This window comes from Saccopteryx bilineata, chromosome 6 (genome assembly GCF_036850765.1).
Source record: "Saccopteryx bilineata isolate mSacBil1 chromosome 6, mSacBil1_pri_phased_curated, whole genome shotgun sequence".
NCBI lineage: Eukaryota > Metazoa > Chordata > Mammalia > Chiroptera > Emballonuridae > Saccopteryx > Saccopteryx bilineata.
In genome coordinates this window covers 31,517,166-31,537,886 of record NC_089495.1, presented here as the reverse complement: position 1 = coordinate 31,537,886, position 20,721 = coordinate 31,517,166, and the positions used below count along the sequence as shown (strand labels likewise).

Sequence of the window (20,721 nt, the reverse complement as noted above, 5' to 3'; positions counted from 1 at the left end):
TACCTCTATGCTGATTATTTTTGTGGAACCTTGAAGTAACATTACCCATCAATTTTTGCCCAACCTTCTCTTACAAAATTTAGTACAACATAGTTATTTGTTACTTATTTCTCTCTTTGAGTAGAATATGAATTCTTGAAATTAGGTTAATACATCTTATTCAAATTTGCATTTTCATTTTGGACATTATTGCCAAACATACTGGTTAGGCAAGACAACAGATGTTTGCGAAAAGAAGAGTGGTAAAAGTGTGAGAGCAAAAGTTTGTTTATAGTGAGTGGGGGAGGGAGAGAGAAACAAGGGAGACTATGCACAATTTCAAAATAGAAATAGTACAAACACTGTAACACTACATGTGGATGTGAAGGTAGTTTTATAGAGATGCTCGTATTTCTAAAGGAAAGAACAAGAAGTAATAAAGATTAGAAATGACTGACAAGAAATTACACAGATGTTAAAAAGTATAATAGTTGGGCATTTTTTATTTGGTTTGTTTTTTATAAATATATCTTTAGAAATATCACAGCCTTCATGATTGCCACTTCAAAGGGTCAGTGAGGTCAAGGTGGCAAGTTGATTCAAAACAAGCATGAGAAAATAATGCCAATACAATGAGCCCCAAAGAAGAATGTAAAATTCAGAGTGCCAAAGACTTGCAGACAGGAATAATAATACATTAGCTTTAAGCAAAGATTTTATTTTCTAATAAAAACATTAATCTTGAGAACAATTCAGAGAACTTTAGGATAACATTGGAAGCCTCTTGGACACTTCAGGAACATCAGCCAAGGAATATTTTTAAAGCTGGAAAAGACATTCAAACCTCTTTGAAGGAGCTAGCATAAACAAACATCAATTAATATGAATGGGCATAATAACAGTGCAAAGAAGGGCCAAAGACAAGCTGACTTTGCATGCACCAGCAGAAGTACTCGCCGCACTATTTGCTGAAAACCAACTGCACCATCCACAGCAAAGCCAGAATCATCTGGTGCATCCACACCACTTGGTTCTAGGAAATTAGCCAAATGTGATAAAAACTGCTAAAACTGAGTAGCATCTAAAATTCAAGTGTTTTCAACCTGGTTCCATTGTAAATAATCATGCATATAAAAGTAAAAGATGAGAAGCTGAAAGAATACTGTTTTGTTTTGTGCAATCTGGCTTCAGGGAGGACAGGATGCCCGGAGAAAAGCACGTGGAAACACCATGAGAATGAGAAAGCTGCTCTAAGTGATGGGAACAATTTCAGAGGCACTGGGTTGTGCTGGAAATGAAAATTATGCTTTGTGGAATTTAAGTAGGGGGAAAGGGCATGCAGGGTTAGCTGGCTGAGGAGAGATACTAGCTTTCTGTGAGTAGAGAGAGAAATGCTTGCAGAGTAAATAAACATCCCAGACTTTCCAAGGAAGCTTATTTTAAAGCGCAATTTGCACGAACTTTCTAATCAGTTTTGTTGCTCAAAGGGGTGAAATCAGGGCCACCAGCTTTCCTTTCCTAATGTTATGCAAAAGAAATCAATTTTGTACCAAAGGAACACTAGTTAGGCATTTTCTGAACTACAGTGGTTTAATTTGGTTTATTATGGTTTAATACCAGGTTGTAAATCTCTCAGTCAACAGTATTTACTGAGGAACTACAGTGCACAAGATATCCCAGGTGATAACCAGAGTTTGATATGAATGTTTGAGAATGCACTGCTGTGGGTAACTTGATCACATTCCTGGACAGCTTAGTGCTATATATCTGAAGAAACTCAAGACGTTAATTGGAAGGGATATATGCACTTTTATGTTCACTGCAGTGTCATTTACAATAATGAAGATCCAAAGCAACCCAATGGCCCATCAATAGACAAGTATATAAAAATGTTGTGGCACATATTACAATGGAACATTACTTAGCCATTAAAAAAGAATGAAATCTTATAATTTGAGACAGCATGGATGCACCTGGAGGGTATTATGTTAAGTGAAATAAATCAGTCAGAGAAAGACAAATACTATACGATTTCACTTATATGTGAAATCTAAAGAACAAAATAAACAAACAAGCAAAACAGAAACAGACTCACAGACACAGAGAACAGACAGAAAGTTACCAGAGGGGTGGAGATGGATAAAAATAGTGAAGAGATTAAGAAGTAAAAATTGGTAGTTACAGAATAGTCACAGTGATGTCAACTACAGCATAGAGAACAGTCAATAATATTGTAATAACTGTGTATGAGGACCGGAAGGTACTGGGAATATAGGAGGAAATACTTTGTAAAATATGTGATTCTCTACACCTGAAACTAATACAAAATAACATTAAAAGCAAACTGTAATTGAAATAGAAAAAATAAAGTCATAAATAGTTTAAAAATATTCTATGTTTACTGACTTCATTTCAGTTTCAACTTATTTTTTAATCTACTTTTTGTCCATTTTATAAAATGCCAATATTTAGAAAATGTTAAATATAGTATATAGAAAAATAAACAGGCATATGCATTTCCTCCTATTAGATTTAACAAATACCATTTTCCCCCATATGTGCCATAGATTATTGTTTTAAAAAACAACGCAGAATCATTTAGAACCTCCCTCCCATATCCTATCCTTCTTCCTCCCATTTACTATATAACCATTATTTTGAGGTTGTTAAATGACATTCCATGTCTATGGTTATAAGTTTAGTAAATATGTGTGTAGAATTTTTTAAAATCTAGTATCATATGCCCTAAAATTGAATCTTGGTGTTTTAAGACTTGTTTTTCACCTTTAGGACTTTGAGTCATAGGGAATTCATTTCCTCACAATGCGACAGGCTGTAGCAGTTAGGAGCTAGGCCCCCAAGCCTGATAGCCCCCTCCGCAAAGCACAATTCTGCTCCTGCCACTTACTTGGGCTCCTTGCCACTTGCTTACTGTGTGACTGTGAAAACGCTCTGCCTTTATCTGAGACTCAGCATATCTGTGACCTAAGAAAAGATTAATGAGTTACAGCATTTATTAGACCAGTATCTGGCATGTAAGGAACACTCAACAAATATCAAATATTGTTGTGATTATTGCTTGTGTCACTGTTATTATTACCACATGAAGTAGAAATTTAATTTGTTATAAATGGATAATTATTCCAACACTATTTATCACATAGTCATCCCCCCACCACCACTAGTTTCTAAAGTCATCTCATATAACAAGCTTCTTATATATGCAAGTGTCTGCTCTCGTCTCGCTGCTGTTCAGTTGCTCTGATTACCTAGACCTGCATCTACACAACACTGTCCTAGTTATAGTAGCCTTATAATAAATCTTGTATCTGAGATAACTAGTCCATTCTCCCCTCATTATTATTTTTGTGTAGTTTTGGCAGTTTTTGGCCTTTTATTCTTCCCTATTAATTTTAGTATCCATTAGTTAAATTCTTTTAAAAACAACAAACAATAAATCCACCGCGTTGAAAGTGGTTAGAATCACAGCTATTTAGTGTTCGTATTCATGAACATGACTTCTATTGCCAGTTATTTTGATCTTTCTAGCACACCTTTCAATAAAGTTTTATAATTTTCCATAATGTTTTCCCCTTTTTTTCATAAATATATTCTTATGATCTTGCTGCGATCATAAGATTTCTAAATTTTTATTGTCAGCATAAAATATTACTGTTCTATCTAGCAACACTGATGGACTTTTATTAATTCTAATAGTTTATGCATTTTCTTTCTTTTCTGTGTAGATAACCATGCATTTGAATAATATTTGTTTTGTTTCTTCCAAATTGCACAACATTTACATTTTCTCATCTTATTGTTCTGGCTAAGACTGAGGGTACAATTCTGAAGAAAATTGCTGATAACAGGAATTCTTATCTTTTTCTTTACTTTAGGGGAAATGTTTTAATGTTTTAGCGTTAAATTCAATATTCAATTTTAGATGCTGATTGACAAAGTAATAAAAGTTAATGTCATTTTTATGCCTAGTTTAAGAGATTTTTTTAAAAACCATGAACATTGAATTTTAACACATGCTTTTTTGCATTTATTAAGATAATCTCATAGTTTATGTCCTTTAATCATAATTGTTAAAATGGTGAATTACAGTTGTAGATTTTTCTAATGTTAAACTATCTATAAATTATTGAGATGCACCTTACTTGTTCATTGAAAAAAATGGCTGGATTGAATAGAGCTTAAGAATACCATTTTAGGAGTTTTATATCTGTGTTCCTATATAAGATTGCCCTACCATATTTTCTTTTCATACTTTCTTGGTCCAACTTTAGAACTGAAATTATATTTGGAGATCTCTTCTCTTCGCCTCTCTCCTGGAGTATATTGTATACTAAGATTGCTTAAACTTAATTTCTAAGTTGGATTTTGTTTTCTTAGTGTAAAGATTGGAACAATAAAGGCTAGGTAGATTTTTTTTTAGCATTAATTGAATAACTTTAATGACTATTTCTAACCAGGTATCTCTCTCCCTTTCTGCCTTCTCACTCTCTTTTTCTCTCTCTCAGCAACTTACCTATATTGTTAACTTTTTAAAAGTTGTTTATTTCCTCTTTCTTTATGTTCATTCTAAGAGTCGTTTCATATTTTATAAATTGAGCATATAATTCACTAAATTTTAAAATCTGGATTAAAACTGACCAGGTGGTGGCACAGTGGATAAAACATTGGTCTGGGACATTGAGGACCCAGGTTCAAAACCCAAGATCACTGGCTTGAGTGCGGGCTCACCAGCTTGAGTGTGGGTTTGCTGGCTTGAGCGTGGAATCATAAACATGACCTCATCGTCACCAGCTTGAAGCCCAAGGTCACTGACGTGAGCAAGGGGTCACTTGCTCTGCTGTAGACCCTCGGTCAAGGCACATATGAGAAAGCAATCAATGAACAACTAAGGAGCTGCAACAAAGAATAGATGCTTCTCCTCTCTCTCCCTTCCTGTCTGTTTGTCCCTGTCAGTTCCTCTCTCTCTCTCTCTCTCTCTCTCAAAAAAAAAGATAATAATAAAAAAAATAAATAGATATTTTAATCTGTATTAATTCTTAATTTGTACCTTTAGGCTCTAATCTTTAGTTGCATTCTGTAAGTTTTGGTATATGGTTTTTCAGTTCTCTAGACTAGACATTCTATTATTCATTCTGAATTCCTCTTTGACTTAGGAAATACTCAAATATTCTAATTAAAAATTATTTTAAACAAGTTTTTGAATACTTGTGGAGATATTTTTGGTAGCTTGTTTTTAATATTTGTCTGTACCATGTCAATTTCTGGCGCTTCTTTAGACATGGACAATTATGGAGTAGCTTAATTCATGAGTACAGGTTTTATACAGAAATATAAACAATGTTTTAAATTGTGTTTTTGACATGTTTTGCTTTTTTTCCAGTTTTCCTACTCCTGACAAGTAACAAGTGAAATCTTTTACTATGATTTTATTTTATCAGTCTTTCTCATGATTTTATTTTTGTTTTAAATATTTTGATGCTATATTGTTAGAAATGGTTGGATTTAGTATTATTTTATTTTCCAGGGTAATTATTTATTTCATAATCACTATGGTTATTTTTATCACTAATATTTTTTATACCTTTAAACTTAATTGGCTGACATTAATATTGGTATACAATTTAACAGTTGTTTAGAATAGTATTTGCCTAATATATCTTTTCTATTTTTTTTGTTAGTATCTCGTCTATGCAATTATCTTGAAAATTACCTAACACTTAACTTTTTGTTTATCCAATTAGAAGGTTTATCTTTTAACTAATAGACCTGCTTTATATTTATTGGGATTATGGATATATCTGGAATTATTTGTATAATTATTTCTTCTCTTTTTATACTATTTCTTGATTTTTTTGTTTACCTCTTTTAACCATCTTCTATTGGATAATTAGAATTTCTTTTTGCTTTTTTCCCCCCTACCAAATTAAATGTTATTCTCTATATTTTGTCTGATAGAATGATGTAATGTTAAGATGCATAACCACATTGACAGATTCTTCTCATGAATAAGAAAGACCTTCGGAATGACCAGATCTTCCATATTGTTGTGTAGTATGTTAGTAAAATTTGATGTTACCCCTCCTTCCTAATTAACATTATTTTAAGTATAGTCTTTACCTTTTATAATAATCCTTATTTAGATTTTCTGGCATTTTCCTGATTTACTTCTTAACCATTCATTATTGCTTCTTTTTTCCTCTGATTCAATTTCCATCTTTATGAGCTATTCCCTTTAGTAGTTCTTTCAGCAAAATATCAGAGTGGTTAAGTTGATATTGGTGTGAAACTATTTCTATTTACATTTGCTCTTGAAAGAGAAGTGTAACTGAGCATAGAAGTTTAAGTTCACATTATATTTCTTAGCCACTTTAAGATATTGTTTAATTATCTCTTCTATTTTTGTTCATGGATCATTTAATTGACTACTAATTTTCCCTTTATTGTATAAATGTCTTTTCTCTGTGATTGCTTTTTAATTATTTTGTTTCCTCTTTCTTCTGCAGTTCCACTGTGATGCATCTCATTGAATGTTTACTTTTATTATCCAGCTTGGGAATTCATGTGATTCTTTATAATGAAGACATACAGTTTTTGTTTTTGTTTTTTGAATCAGGTCTGAAAATTCTTGGCTACTTATTATTTTGTACATTTTCTCCCCAACTTCTACTTTATTTTCTCTTTCTGGAGCTTTTATTAGATACACGTCAGTCTTCTTTATTATATTTGCCATGTTCCTTAATCTTCACTTTTTCATTCCTTTTTCCACTTCCAGTGAGATACACTGAGCTATTATGCCTTGTAATAATTGCCACACACAAATCTTTCAGTTCACCATTTCTTTATCTAGTTGTGCTCAAAATTCTTTATTTAATTGTGTTTAACATGATGTTTAACTAAACCTTTGAGTATTTAATTTCAATGATCATATTTTTATTTTCAAAATTTCTTTTTGGTTTTTTCAAAACATGATTTTTAAAATGTTATTTTTTATTATAATTTCATTATATCTTTTAATTCTTTAACAATTTAAAGCACATTTTGTGATTTTACTGTTACTTCTAATTATTGATATTTTATTTCTAGTGTTTTTTAGTAACCAGATTCTGTCTCAGGATACATTATTTTCTTGTGTGGTTTGTAATTATTGTGTGTGCCTTTTTATTTAGCCAAGATATGTGTGTCCATGTGTGGGCACTGGCTGTGTAAAAATTCTCCTAGAAAATTTTTTTTGGTTTCCTTACATCAAAATCCCAACATATCTTCACTCTTGGACCAATATTTACAGCAGCATTTTTCTCTCCATTTCATATAGGCCAGAATTTTCATTTCCCAATGAATATATATATATATATATATATATATATATATATATATATTTTATTCATTCATTTTAGAGAGGAGAGGGAGAGACAGAGAAAGAGAGAGAGAGGACAGAGAGAGAGAGAGAGAAGGGGGGAGGAGCTGGAAGCATCAACTCCCATATGTGCCTTGACCAGGCAAGCCCAGGGTTTCAAACCGGTGACCTCAGCATTTCCAGGTCGACGCTTTATCCACTGTGCCACCACAGGTCAGGCCAATGATGAATATATTTTCTTTCATTTACATATAGTTTCAAGAAGAAATAGGAATTTTGACTCTTCCTGGAATTATCAAATTGATATATTTTAGTTTTCCCTTCATCCAGTGCGCAATTCTCCCCAGCTCTGCACTTGGTGCAGGAGACTGGATAAACATGGCTTCTTCAAAGTGCCTAAGGTGATGAGCCCCACTGCCTCCTCTTAGGCACCATCATCCTGGTCCCAGAATTTAAGGCCCATATTGGAATTCAAATCAGTCTTGAGTTACCATGGCATCACTCAGAAACATTCCTTTCTGATTTAAAGATATTTCTTTGTTTATGGCATCTAATAATTTTACTGTTTCTTTTTATATCAATACATATTTAAAAATATATATATATATTTACATACTATCAAACACTTCTCTGTATTAGTAGCATAAAGATAGTCAGCCCTTGCTGGTTGGTTCAGTGGTAGAGCATTGGCCCAGCGTGTGGAAGTCCCGGGTTTGATTCCCAGTCAGGGCACACAGGAGAAGTGCCCATCTGCTTCTTCACCCTTTCCTCTCTCCTTTCTCTCCATCCTTCCTGCAGCCAAGGCTCCATTGGAGCAAGTTGGCCCAGGCATGGAGGATGGCTCCATGGCCTCTGCCTCAGGCACTAGAGTGGCTTCGGTTGCAACGGAACAACACCCCAGAGGGGCAAAACATTGCCCCCTAGTGGGCATGCTGGGTGGATCCTGGTCAGGGGCATGTGGGAGACTGTCTCTTTGCCTCCCTGCTTCAGAAAAATACAAAAAAAAAGTCAATTATTTTAATTACATCATATTGTAAAAGACAAAAGCCCAATTTGCTCTTAAAGAACAATCATTATAAGATAAATATATTCATATATTTGTGTGTGTGTGTGTGTGTGTGTAAAGTGAACTCCTACAAGTGAAAGAAGCATAACTTCACCACTAGCACCTGAATTTCCTTTGTATCTATCTCTCCCCATGGTAACACTCTTCTTCCCACATAATAATTATAATCTGACTTTTTTCTTTCTCTTACGCTCAGACGCATGCCAGAAAGAGAGGGTTTGAGAGGGACAGACAGGGGACAGAAGGGAGAGAGATGAGAAGCATCAACTTGTTGCACACCTTAGTTGTTGATTGATTGCTTTCTTATATATATTTTGACTGGGGTCTCCAGCCAAACCAGTGACCCCTTGCTCAAGCAATGACCTTTGGGCTCAAGACAGCAACCATGGGGTTATGTCTATGATCCCATGCTCAAGCTGGCAACCTTACACTCAAGCTGGTGAGCCTGCACTCAAGTTGGATGAGCCCATGCTCAAACTGGTGACCTCGGAGTATTGAACCTGCATCCTCAGAGTCTCAGGATGATGCTTTTTCCACTGTGACACTACCTAGTCAGGCATAATCTGGCTTTTCTGCTAAGCATTTTCTAGCTGTTACAGTTTTACTACTTATGTTAATTGTGAAATGAAAGGGCTTACTTTTCTTTGGTTTTGAATTTTATGTAAATGGAATAATTCTCTCTTCATTCTTAAGTCCTACTTCTTCTGGCAAAGACTATGTTTAACTATTCATCTATGTCAGGGATTGGCAAACTTATTTTTGAAGGTGTCAAATAGTAAATACTTTGGTCTTTTCAATCTTTGTACATTCTCTGACATATTCCTTTGTGTTTGTTTTTCTGTTTGTTTTACAAGCCACAGAAATATAAAAAAAAACATTCTTAGCTTGTGGGCCATGCAAAAATAGGTCACTGTGGATTTGTTTGGTTTGTGGATTGTAGTTTGCTGACGTTTGATCGATGTTAACACAGGCAACCATAGTTATTTATTTGTATTACTGTACAGCAGGCTACATTTATTCATTCTAATGTTGATGTGCATTGGAGGCTTTTTTCAATTTTTCTGTTATTATTATTCTGCTAGGAGCATACTCACATATATTTCTTGGTGTACATATCCCTGAGTTTATACATAAGGGTGAAATTGCTTAATATGCATATATTTGACTTTTAAAAATGTTGTCAAAAATTTATATTTTAATTATGTATACAACTTTTGTACTATTTGGGAGTTATATCATAAGTGAATATTGGATTTAATCAAATGGTTTTCCTAAATGTCTTGAGTAAATCATACGAATTTGTTCTTTTAATCTGTTAGTATTGTGAATGAGGTAAAAAAAACATTGGTATGTAAATTGCTTGTAAAGCCAAAAAAGTCATAAGATCATGTGTGAAAGAGTATGAAGACAAAGAAGAAAAGGTTGAGGAGTGAGCCTTCAGTAAAGTCAGGTTTGTAATGTAGAGAAAACTAGAAAATATTGAGAAAGAATAGTTGGTGAAATAGAAGAAATGCCAGAGAATTGAACATTCTAATAAAATATATATTGGTTGGCAACATAGAGGTCTTTATGTATCTTCTGCAATAAACATCTTAAAAGAGTGGTTAAGGGTCAGGGGATAGGAATGGGGAAAGCAAATTAGAATCCAAACTAATTACTATAGATTCTGAAAAAAATGTTGTTTGAGGTAAGTGTTCCCAATAAAAGCAGCTTCACATCTAGACTCAAGTATTACAAATATTATAAAATCCTCTTCAAAAGCTCTAAAGAGTTCACTAAAGTAGTGATAACTTTCTTGAGAAGTTCTGAAGAAAAGTTGGGGTCCAGAGATTGAAGCAGAATAACCAAGCCAATTTCCTCTGAGAGCATTTTGAATATAATAAAGGGCAAAGGATACCATCTAAGAAGTATCCATTGGGCCACTATTGTCGTTAGACCTTCACAAGAAGGCTCCCTACCTGAAACCATGCTCCAGATTTCCCCTCATACCATAAATCTAACAACAATAGCAATGTTACAGTTATGAACCCTCTCTAAGCACCTCTGTCATTTGGGATCCCATGCTCAACGTTGGCAAAGCACTGCTCATAACAGCCAATATATGTTCTAGTACCACCCAAGGAAACTCTTCCATGTCTCTTGTATTCTATATTGGAAAGAACAGGTGGTTTTGTTCAAATTCTTTAAAAATTTGAGACTTGTGACATTGCCAACATCAGAGCAGGACACTGTTTTGAATTGCTCATGGGGTTTGAGAGGGTAAAGTGTTTAGATACATTATTTAGACCAGTGGTCCTCAACCTTTTTTGGGCCACGAACTGGTTTAATGTCAGAAAATATTTTCACGGACCGACCTTTAGGGTGGGACGGATAAATGTATCACATGACGGAGACAAGCATCAAGAGTGAGTCTTAGATGGATGTAACAGAGGGAATCTGGTCATTTTAAAAAAATAAAACATCGTTCAGACTTAAATGGAAATAAAATGGAAATAATGTAAGTTATTTATTCTTTCTCTGTGGACCAGTACCAAATGGCCCACAGACTGGTATCAGTCCACGGCCTGGGGGTTGGGGACCACTGATTTAGACTGTCCAGCCTTACCTCTTAGATATACCCTGAATGCAATAGCCTTTTATATGTCCCAGAAGTGTGTAGTGCCCACTCTTTGTTTCTGTTTGGTTCCAAGTTGGTTCTGGAGATACTGACAAACAAACATGGAGTATAGTACTAGTAAAAATTGCACATAGTGTCTGAGGAACATTATGTCATATTGAACAATTCATATTGCTCTTAAATTTGTGTGTATGTTAGACTAGATATAAAAATGCATGAAAAGCAATACCCTTTATTGATCTTTATGGTGAAATGACTATTGAATGTTAAAAGTTCAAATAGTTTTACTTTTGCAATGTTATTTTATAAGACTTACATGTATTTTAAAAAAACATTGATTTTTACCTTTTTAAAGTAATTTGTATTTGATAGTTTAATATTCAGACATGTGATATAAAGAACTTTTAAAATACTTTTGGCCTAGGCTTCACAAGAGTTAGAGATCAAATGGTGCATGGGCTAGATCAATAGGACCTTCAAAGTAAGGCAGATTAATTTTATTCTTTATGTAATAAAAAAAACCAAGAGAGAACGTTAAAGCAGAAGAGTGATGTTAGCTGACTCTGAAAGATTGATTCTCATGTTATGTGGAAATTTTACTGTAAGGAGACAAGAATTAATGCTAGAGATTAAAATTGTCAATTGTGTTAATCTTTCTAGACAGTGTAAAAACAATGCTTGAGACCATAGTCTCCGCAGACAGGCTTCCCAAGTTTGAAATCTTTTTTTGAGCACAAGCTATCCTTAGGATATTGTGAAAATGAAAGCCTCTGTCTTTTAATTCCCTTATCTTTCTAATCAGTAACATGGAGGCAAAATAACCTAGTTTATTAAATTTTTGTAAAGATTATATAAATTATGCAATGCACTTGCATCTGGCTCTTAGTAAATGCTCTGTGGATGTTAATTATTATTACTGAATGTGGCATGAGAAAGAATAAAATGGAAGGCAATTTTAATGTTCTGGGTTCAAGCAACAGAATAAATGGTGGCAGCATTTATTGAGGTAAGAAACATAGAAAAGAGAGCATGTTTTTGGAAAAAAGATGGAATCAAGAATTCAGTGTTGGACTTAACTGAATTTGCAATTTCTAGTAGACATTTAATTGGATATTGGATGTTGAGTGGGTAGTTGAATAAATGTGTCTTTGAGAGGAATAGTTAATTTATATAAACTTAGAAACCATTGGTTGAAATTACTTAAGGGGTAAGTATAGATTTAAATGAAAAGAGTTTTGAGGTAAGAACCTGGGGACACTACAACATTTAATAGTTGGGAAGAAAAGAGAATCCAGCAAAACACACTAAGGAAGAGCATTCAGCGTGGCATAAGAAGAACCAGCATTGTATTGAGACATGGATGTCATGTTTAAAAAAAAAAAAAGTTGCCAGAATGAGTAAGTGGGCATTTGTATCATAAGCATCCTAAGCTTCTGGGAGGTCAAGTGAAATGACTGACCATTAGATTTTATCTTGGGGAAATTTTGTTGACGACTTTGATAACAATGGTTTCAAAGGAGTGATGAAGAGTGAATGTATCCAGTAAATTTAAGACATTAAAAAAAGAGGGAAAGACAAGACTGAATAGAAACAAACTTTTGAATGGATGATTGCTAGGATTTTCCTTCGTAAAGTTACTATTTTCCTGTTTAAAATAAATATGTTGTGGGTAATTACTTTTATAATATGTAAATATTCCACTCATATTAAATATTCAATGTCCTCATTTATTTATTCTTATCAGAATAATATTCATGGCTTCTTATAGTATTCATTGGGTTATAATATGTTACCATAATTATTCAGTTTTTTCTTTTTCTTTTCATTTTGTTTTTTTCTGAAGTAAGAAGTGGGGAGGCAGAGAGATAGACTACCACATGTGCTGGACTGAGATTCACCCATTAAGCCCATTAAGGAGCAATGTTTTGCCCATTTGGGGCATTGCTCCATTGCAACCAGAGCAACTGTAACACCTGAGGCAGAGGCCATGGAGCCATCCTCTGCACCCGGGGCCAACTTTGCTCCAGTGGAGACTTGGTTGCGGCAGGGGACGAGAAGGATGAAGAGAAAGGAGAGAGGAAAGGGTAGAGAAACAGATGAGTGCTTCTCCTGTGTGTCCTGGTTGGGAATCGAACCCAGGACTTCCAATAGCTGGGCCAATGCCATAATTATTCATTTTAATGCCCAAATTCTTTCTTATTTGGCCAGTGAGAACCATTTATGCTGGCTTCTATGCATGCCCTCTTTAGCCTGTTTGGCTTATGTCAGGCTGCCCTCTTGCATGGATGCCCTACCCTTTTGGGACATTACACTTGATTTTCCACCCCCAATACCCCTGCCATAGATTCCTCTTTGCTCTGTGACACACTGCTCTGAGCCTCCATGTCTTACCACCTGGCTCAGATACCTACCTTACTTGACAGCACTTAATGACTTTTGAACCAAAGTGTTTTAGAAGGAAAATAAAGACAAAAGAAAGAAAAGTATATAAAGGAAAATAAAGAGAATTAAAGGGAAAGGAAGGAAAGAGAGAATAGAGAATAGGGAAAGAAGAGAGCAAAAAGAAAGAAAAGATAAGGAAAGAAAAACAGTAAAATAAAGAAATGAGAAGAAAAAAAGTAAGGAAGCAGAAAAGGAGCTAAAATAACTTCTTAGTTGTTGTTTCTTTTCCTATGTCTTCTCACGTTCTTTCCCCACCATTATCTACAGAGCAGCGGATGGTATTTGCACAAACTACATCAACTTGTGCTAGTGTTTTATTTATTCAAACTGTGTGACATGACCTAAGAGGTCCTGAATTATTATCTTCGACTGATGTCCCCATCTTCCCCTTCTTACCCTATAATTGATTATGGTGTTGCTTCACTCAAAACACTCTAACCTTTCAGGTTCTTACACTGTTAAGCTTTTTTGTTCTTGAATGTCTTTAGCCTGTGCCTCCTTGTGTCTAGAACAGGGGTCGAGAACCTATGGCTCGTGAGCCAGATGTGGCTCTTTTGATGGCTGCATCTGGCTCACAGACAAATCTGTAATAAAAAAAATAATAACATTAAAAATATAAAACATTCTCATGTATTACAATCCATTCATTCCCTACTGCTCATGTTTATGGTTGTGGGTGGCTGGAGCCAATCACAGCTGTCCTCTGGAACTATACCAAATTTTTATTGGATAATGCGTAATGTACACGGGTCGTTGTATGGCTCTCACGGAATTACATTTTAAAATACATGGCGTTCATGGCTCTCTCAGCCAAAAAGGTTCCCGACCCCTGGTCTAGAATACTTTTCTCTTTCCTTTGTCTGGCTAACTCCCACCCAGCCCTCTGATCTCCCCTTTAATAAAAGTCCCTCAGAGATGCCACTTCCCACATATTGCCCTATAAAGCATCTCCCTGTTGTTTTCTTTCCCAGCATCCTGTACACCTTCATTGCACTTAACACAAAGGATAATTGTGGGTATGTTTTACTTTAATAATATTGGTCTCATTCATTAAAGATAAGGTCTACTTTGCTCATTAGGATACATGCAGTGCCTAATATCTTCGGTACTTAAACACTTGTGACCAGATGAATGTCAAAATAAATTAATAAATAGAGATAGCTGACTTCAAAGCCAGATTGAGCCATTAAACTACTGACCCTCTACTGCTTTATTCCAGGGAGCCATGCACTCTCTTCCCGTGCTGCCTTTGAATCTGCCACCCTGATCTGTAATGATGGTCTGGGATGTGTACCCCGGAAAGAATTCTTATTCTTATGTTATCCTGACATACTTTATCCAAGAAACAGTCTTCAAAAAAAAGTCTGTTGGATGATTTTCTGATTCTGAGACTCTACTGTTAACAAGGTGTGAACCACATTACAAAACTGAAAAGATCTCTTTAGGGCAAGATCATAATAAACTATATTTTTATATCAGCCAATCCCCAACTGACAATAATGTGTTTGTGTATTAAATATTTCCTATATATCAGGCCTCTCACACCTGATTTTATTCATCTCTTTCATCTATGATGTAATTCATTTATTTCAGCTATGAGGTAAATACTAGGGTGGATGTTATTGTTTTTCTTTTTTTTTGAGACAGAGAGAGAGAGAGAGACAGATAGGGACAGACAGACAGGAAGGGAGAGAGATGAGAAGCATCAATTCTTCGTTGTGGCACCTTAGTTGTTCATTGATTGCTTTCTCATATGTGCCTTGATGAGGAGGTAGGGGGTGCTACAGCAAAGCAAGTGACCCCTTGCTCAAGCCAGCAACCTTGGGGTCATGTCTATGATTCTACACTCAAGCCAGCAACCTTGAGCTCAATCTGGTAAGCCTGCGCTCCAGCTGGATGAGCCTGTGCTTAAGCTGGCAAACTCAGGGTTTCAAACCTGGGTCTTCTGCATCCCAGTCCGAAGCTCTATCCACTGTGCCACTGCCTGGTTAGGCTGGATATTATTATTTTCAATGTCAGTGTCTAAAAAAAGAATAAAATAATGCCACAGCATTTACCTCCAGATGAGAAACCTGAGCATGATGGCAGTAGATTCTGTGGTGGCAGGTGAATCCAGAGTGATCTGACTCAAAAAATTGTAACTTTTGACTTTAGGGCACTAGCTAGTAACCTAATTTTCAGGTCCAGCCCTAGCTGCTCACACATTCACACACAGTAAGCATCTTAAAAAGGAGACATGATAACCTTTCTACAATATGATTTGCCACATCTGTTGCTAAACAAAGCCCTATCCAGAATTATGGGGAGGAGAGATATAATTTTAAAATCTTAACAGCCTTGTTCTTCCCCACCTTTCCCTTTCTCGGGATCTGAAACGATACTGTTGCCTTACTGCAGCTAGACTTCTTAAAACAACCCATTACCGGCCTGTGTTCACGAAAGGGAAGCTTGATGGAATAGGCACCTGCCTACTTGTGTCTGTTGAGGAAGACATCTGACATCTGTTGTCTTTTCTTAAGAGCTTCCATTCAAGTCTGGGAAATTAGTTACACCAAGTCAGTTGGCCCGTCTTGAAACAAAAGGCACTTTTTGTGAGGAGTCAACAGGTTGAGTCACTTTTTGATTAGCACTTTCTAAAAGGAAGTGTCTGTAAGCCAGTGTTTTTCTATGCACAGTCCACTGGCGTTTGTTTTGGCGACTGTTCCAGAAACTTTGAAGGAAATACGCCTTGGATTAAATATTCTATAATGATCTGCTACAGTTGCTGGTAGATTGACTTTTGGATTTGGGCGCTTCGATTTTGATTTCTTTTTATGTTGAAATCTGAGTAATGAAGTAGCCAAATGTTTCTGTCTCGTGTGGTTACTTCTCATGAATGGTACAATGCCCCTTGCAAGTTGCTACTTACCTGAAAGGCTGAAATTTGGGAACTTTATAAGAAATTATATAATCTGCAAAGTAGCTGTAGTACAGAGATTTTTGGTTTAATCAAACATTGACAAAATTAGAGTAATATTTTTAAGGGCCTGGAAGTATTTTTTAAAAAATCTGTAATAGTATTAACTTTGCAAAAAGTCAATCTCCAATTAAAATAATATATTTAATATGCTGACATCCACGTACCATTGTAAGTACTGGTGCTTGTATGATATTATACTTTATTCCATGAAAGACTTGAGTCAGCTTGTAAAATTGAAAAGAGAAATTTTGATTGAAATATAATATTGCACTAGTGAGGTAAGTGAGAAAGTAATCTCATGAATTATGGAAGTGGGAATGTGATTTGGTTGAGAAAAGCCTGAACAGAAACAAGGGGACCTACTTGGGAAAGGCTCCTACCCAGGCTCTGCTGGATTATGGCAAGTTAGTGGGCAGGTTTCACCTTTCTTATCTCTTCCTCTCTACCCCAGTTCTATGCCCAGAGCTAATGATTCAACATGGGCAGTCTGTGTGGGAAGGCACCTGGTGGGTCCTGAGCCACTCAAACCTGGGTCGAGGCTATAGTGTGATGAGGTGGGAGAACCCATCTCACCAGTGTTGTCTCTGCCTCAGTCCAGGGGCTCACAGGACTCAGGATGCCCCCAATGGGTTTAAACCTGACATTCAGATAACTCCACCTATACCCTTGCTGATTCACACATTCTAAATTCAAAATAGCTTAGTAAGTGCCTACAAGATTAATAATCAGTATTTTTTGAAGATCTTTTTTTATGTGCTGAGTTCCTAAACTACTTTGGTTATATAGCAGATTATGTAATTACTGTTGTGGATAATCATCTGTTCTGTTTGTTAGATGCTCCTCATTTTAGGGAAGAGCGAGCTGAACCTTAATGAAAAAAAGGGATTTGCTTAACTTTATATAGCTAGTAAGTAGGGAGTTTCAGAATTGGCATCCAGATTTAGTTTTAGAGTCTACACTCTCCACTATTCCACATTGCATGCTAAGAGTACTGACAAGGACTTCGGTGAATACCTCCAAAAAGAAGAGAATTTGTATCTACTGCAACATTCCATCTATTCTCTAATGAAGAAGAAGAGATGTGTATATGTGAAACTGGTCAAAAACTGATATATGGCAATAGAGAAAAAGTTTTAGAGTTGAAAGCAGGGACTGGAAGAGATGTTAGTACATCCATGGTCATAGTGGCATTATTCTCAGCAGCGAAAAAGCAAAGGCAACTCAAATGGCCATGAATGGATAAACAAGATGTGGTGCATACATACAATGGAATATTATTCAGCCTTAAGTAAAAGGAAATTTTGACATACTATAACATGATGGACTTAGACATTACACTAAGTGAAATATGTCAGTCAGAAACAAACAAATATCAGATGATACCACTTATATGAAATACTTAGAGTAGTTAAATTCATAGAGACAGGAGGTTGAATGATGGTTGTCTGGGACTGAAGGGGGAGAGAAATGGAGTGTTATTAAGTAATGTGTACAGAATTTAGTTTTGCAAGATAGAAAGAGTTCTGTGAATGAATGGTGATGATAGTAGCACAACAATGTGAATGTTCTCAAAAATGCTTAAGATGGTAAATTTGATGTTGTGTGTGTTTTACCTCAATTAAAAATGCATTTGAGATTTATACAGCAAAGACAAAGATTTTGGTTGGTGAGAGGACTATGGAAGCTGTAGGTGAAGGAAGGGCAATGTCAAAAGAGACATTTCAGAAGAGGGTAGGTCCTGTCTCTGCCTCTTTCCTCCCAGTGATGGCCTCATAAAAAGTTGTAGAAACAAAATGCTCAAATATATAATAATTGACCCTTTTGCAGTGGCCAGGTAATTTTTCTTTACTAAAAATATAATCACATCTTTCTCTCTCTTGTTGTTGTTTTTTGTTTGTTTGTTTGTTCTTAGTGAGAGGACAGACAGACAGGAAGGGAGATAAATGAGAAGCATCAATTCAGGCCATATCACTTCTCTTGAAAAGGAATTTTATTGACCCTGGCTGGTTGGCTCAACAGTAGAGCATTGGCCTGCTGTGTGGAAATCCCAAGTTCAATTCCCAGTCAGGGAACAAAGGAGAAGCATCCATCTGCTTCTCCACTCCTCTCCCTCTCACTTTTCTTTCTCTCTCTCTTCTTCTCCCCTCCTGCAGCTTTGGCTCAATTGGAATGAGTTGGCCCCGGGTGCTGAAGATGGCTCCATAGCCTCTGGCCAAGCATTAAAAAATGGCTCTGGTTTCAACGGAGCAAAGGCCCCAGATGGGCAGAGTATCACCCCCTGGTGGGCATGCCGAGTGGATCCCAGTTGAGAGCATGCGGATGTCTGTCTCTGCCTCCCCTCCTCTCTCTAAATAAAAAATAAAAATAAATAAATAAAAAACATTTACATTGACTCCATTTTCTTCTCCAGATGAACCTTCACTATAACTCCAAGGCCTATCATGACTTCACCCCTCTCCTGCTTGTTCCACTCTTTACTTCCAAAGCTCCAGTCCTATTAAACTGTCTTAGATTTTTAGGCACATTATATTCTCATCCATCTCTGGGCCTTTACATACTTCCAGCCCTCTCTTTCCCCATTTCTTTTCATCAGCTCTTATTGCAATACTCTCCTCTCCCTGTTCTCCTGGCTCTTTATCATCCTTCAGGACTCAGAGTAGACATCATTCCCTTCAGGAAGCTTTTCTTAAGCTCTCTCCGGCTTCCAGCCTGAATCACGTGTTCCTGTTTGCATTCTTATAGTGCCTTGTAGTTCCTCCAATCCCAGTTCACCACACTTCATGAAACTCTTTATTTTTTATGGTCTATCTCCTCCAAAAGACAATAAGCTCAGTGAGAACAAGGACTGTATTGGTCATGTTTACTGTCTTATCTTTAATGCTTAGCATAATCCCTAATAGAGAATGGGAAGGCATTCAAGAATATGGGTTGAATAAATAAGTTCAGTATATAATAATGTTTATAATAAATAAAATATTTACACAAGCATTTTCTCATTTGGTCCTCTTACAACTTCTGCCAGCAAGATTGAATGGATCTACAGCTTTCATTTCACAGACCTGGAAACAGAGGTCTACAAAAATTAAGAAAACAATGTAGGGCTATGCAGATAGAAAGCAGTGGACTTTTGTTTGTCTCTTCATACTTCATATCTTGGCTTCTTATTTTATATAAAGAAGACTTTTCCTCTCTAGATATCTCTTCATTTGTTTCTCTCCAAATGTAAATTTTGTGTGTGTCTGCTGACTGTAGTGAGTGGACACTATCAATGCACTACCCCACATCCCCACAGCCCACTGTCAGGTTCAACTATGGCAGTGGTAGATAGTTTCAATAGTTCCAGATTGTTGAGAACTTTCCACCTCAAGCGCCTACACTTCTCCTCCCCTCTGCCCAGTGGTGGGATTCAGCTGGTTTGCACTGGTTCAGTAGAACAGATGCCTAATTTGGGGTTGAGTTTGGTGAGCCAGTTGTAAAAATGGCACTTGTAATCAGGGTTTTCTGTAACATGAGCGCCTGGGCAGCCACCCAATGTGGAAATCACAAATTTACATTCCTTACTCTTTTTTAATGTTCATCTGTACAATAGCATATTCTAAGCACCTGTAGTAATGTTTATTTCATCCATAGTTGAAAAAATTGCAAGTAAGGATGCCAATCAAAGACCAATATGGACCCTGGCTAGTTGACCCAGCAGTAGACCTTCGGCCCAGCATACGGACGTCCCAGGTTTGATTCTCACACACACAGGAGAAGAAACTATCTGCTTCTCCACCCCTTGCTCTCTCCTTTCTCTCTCTCTATCTCTCTCTTCCTCTCCCACAGCCATGACTCAGTTGGAGCAAGTTGACCCCAGACACTGAGGATGGCTCCATGGCCTTGCCTTGGTGCTAAAATAGCTTGGTTGCTGAGCAACAAAACAACAGCCCCAGATGGGTGAAGCATTACCCCATAGGAGGCTTGCTGAGTGGATCCTGGGTGGGGCACATGCAGGAGTCTGTCTCTCTGCCTCTCCACTTTTCACTTAAGAAAAATAAAATAATAAAAAGAAGTAAAGAAATATGAAAATATCTTAAATAACAGTTTTATTGTTTTTTTTGGTTAGGTATTCTTTAATACTTTTTTATTAATATTTTAAAACTCTTCTTGTAAGATAATCTAGTTTTACCTCTTTTATTATTCTTACATAACTATTAAATGCATGAAATAATAAACTACCTTTCAGTATATATTTTTTTATACTTAAAATGGTCATTAGGGCAGAGAACCCATTGCTAAATTAT

At 36.1% G+C, this 20,721-nt stretch overlaps 1 long non-coding RNA gene across 1 annotated transcript; it reads right to left on the bottom strand.

Moving 5' to 3' along the window:
- Nucleotides 1–18,406: 18,406 nt before the first annotated feature.
- Nucleotides 18,407–20,462, bottom strand: LOC136309155 (uncharacterized). Its single transcript, XR_010726240.1, has 3 exons — nt 20,387–20,462; nt 19,420–19,511; nt 18,407–18,785 (listed from the first exon to the last, which is right to left on the bottom strand). It is a non-coding gene; the product is annotated as an uncharacterized lncRNA (long non-coding RNA).
- Between the last annotated feature and the right edge of the window lie 259 nt (nt 20,463–20,721).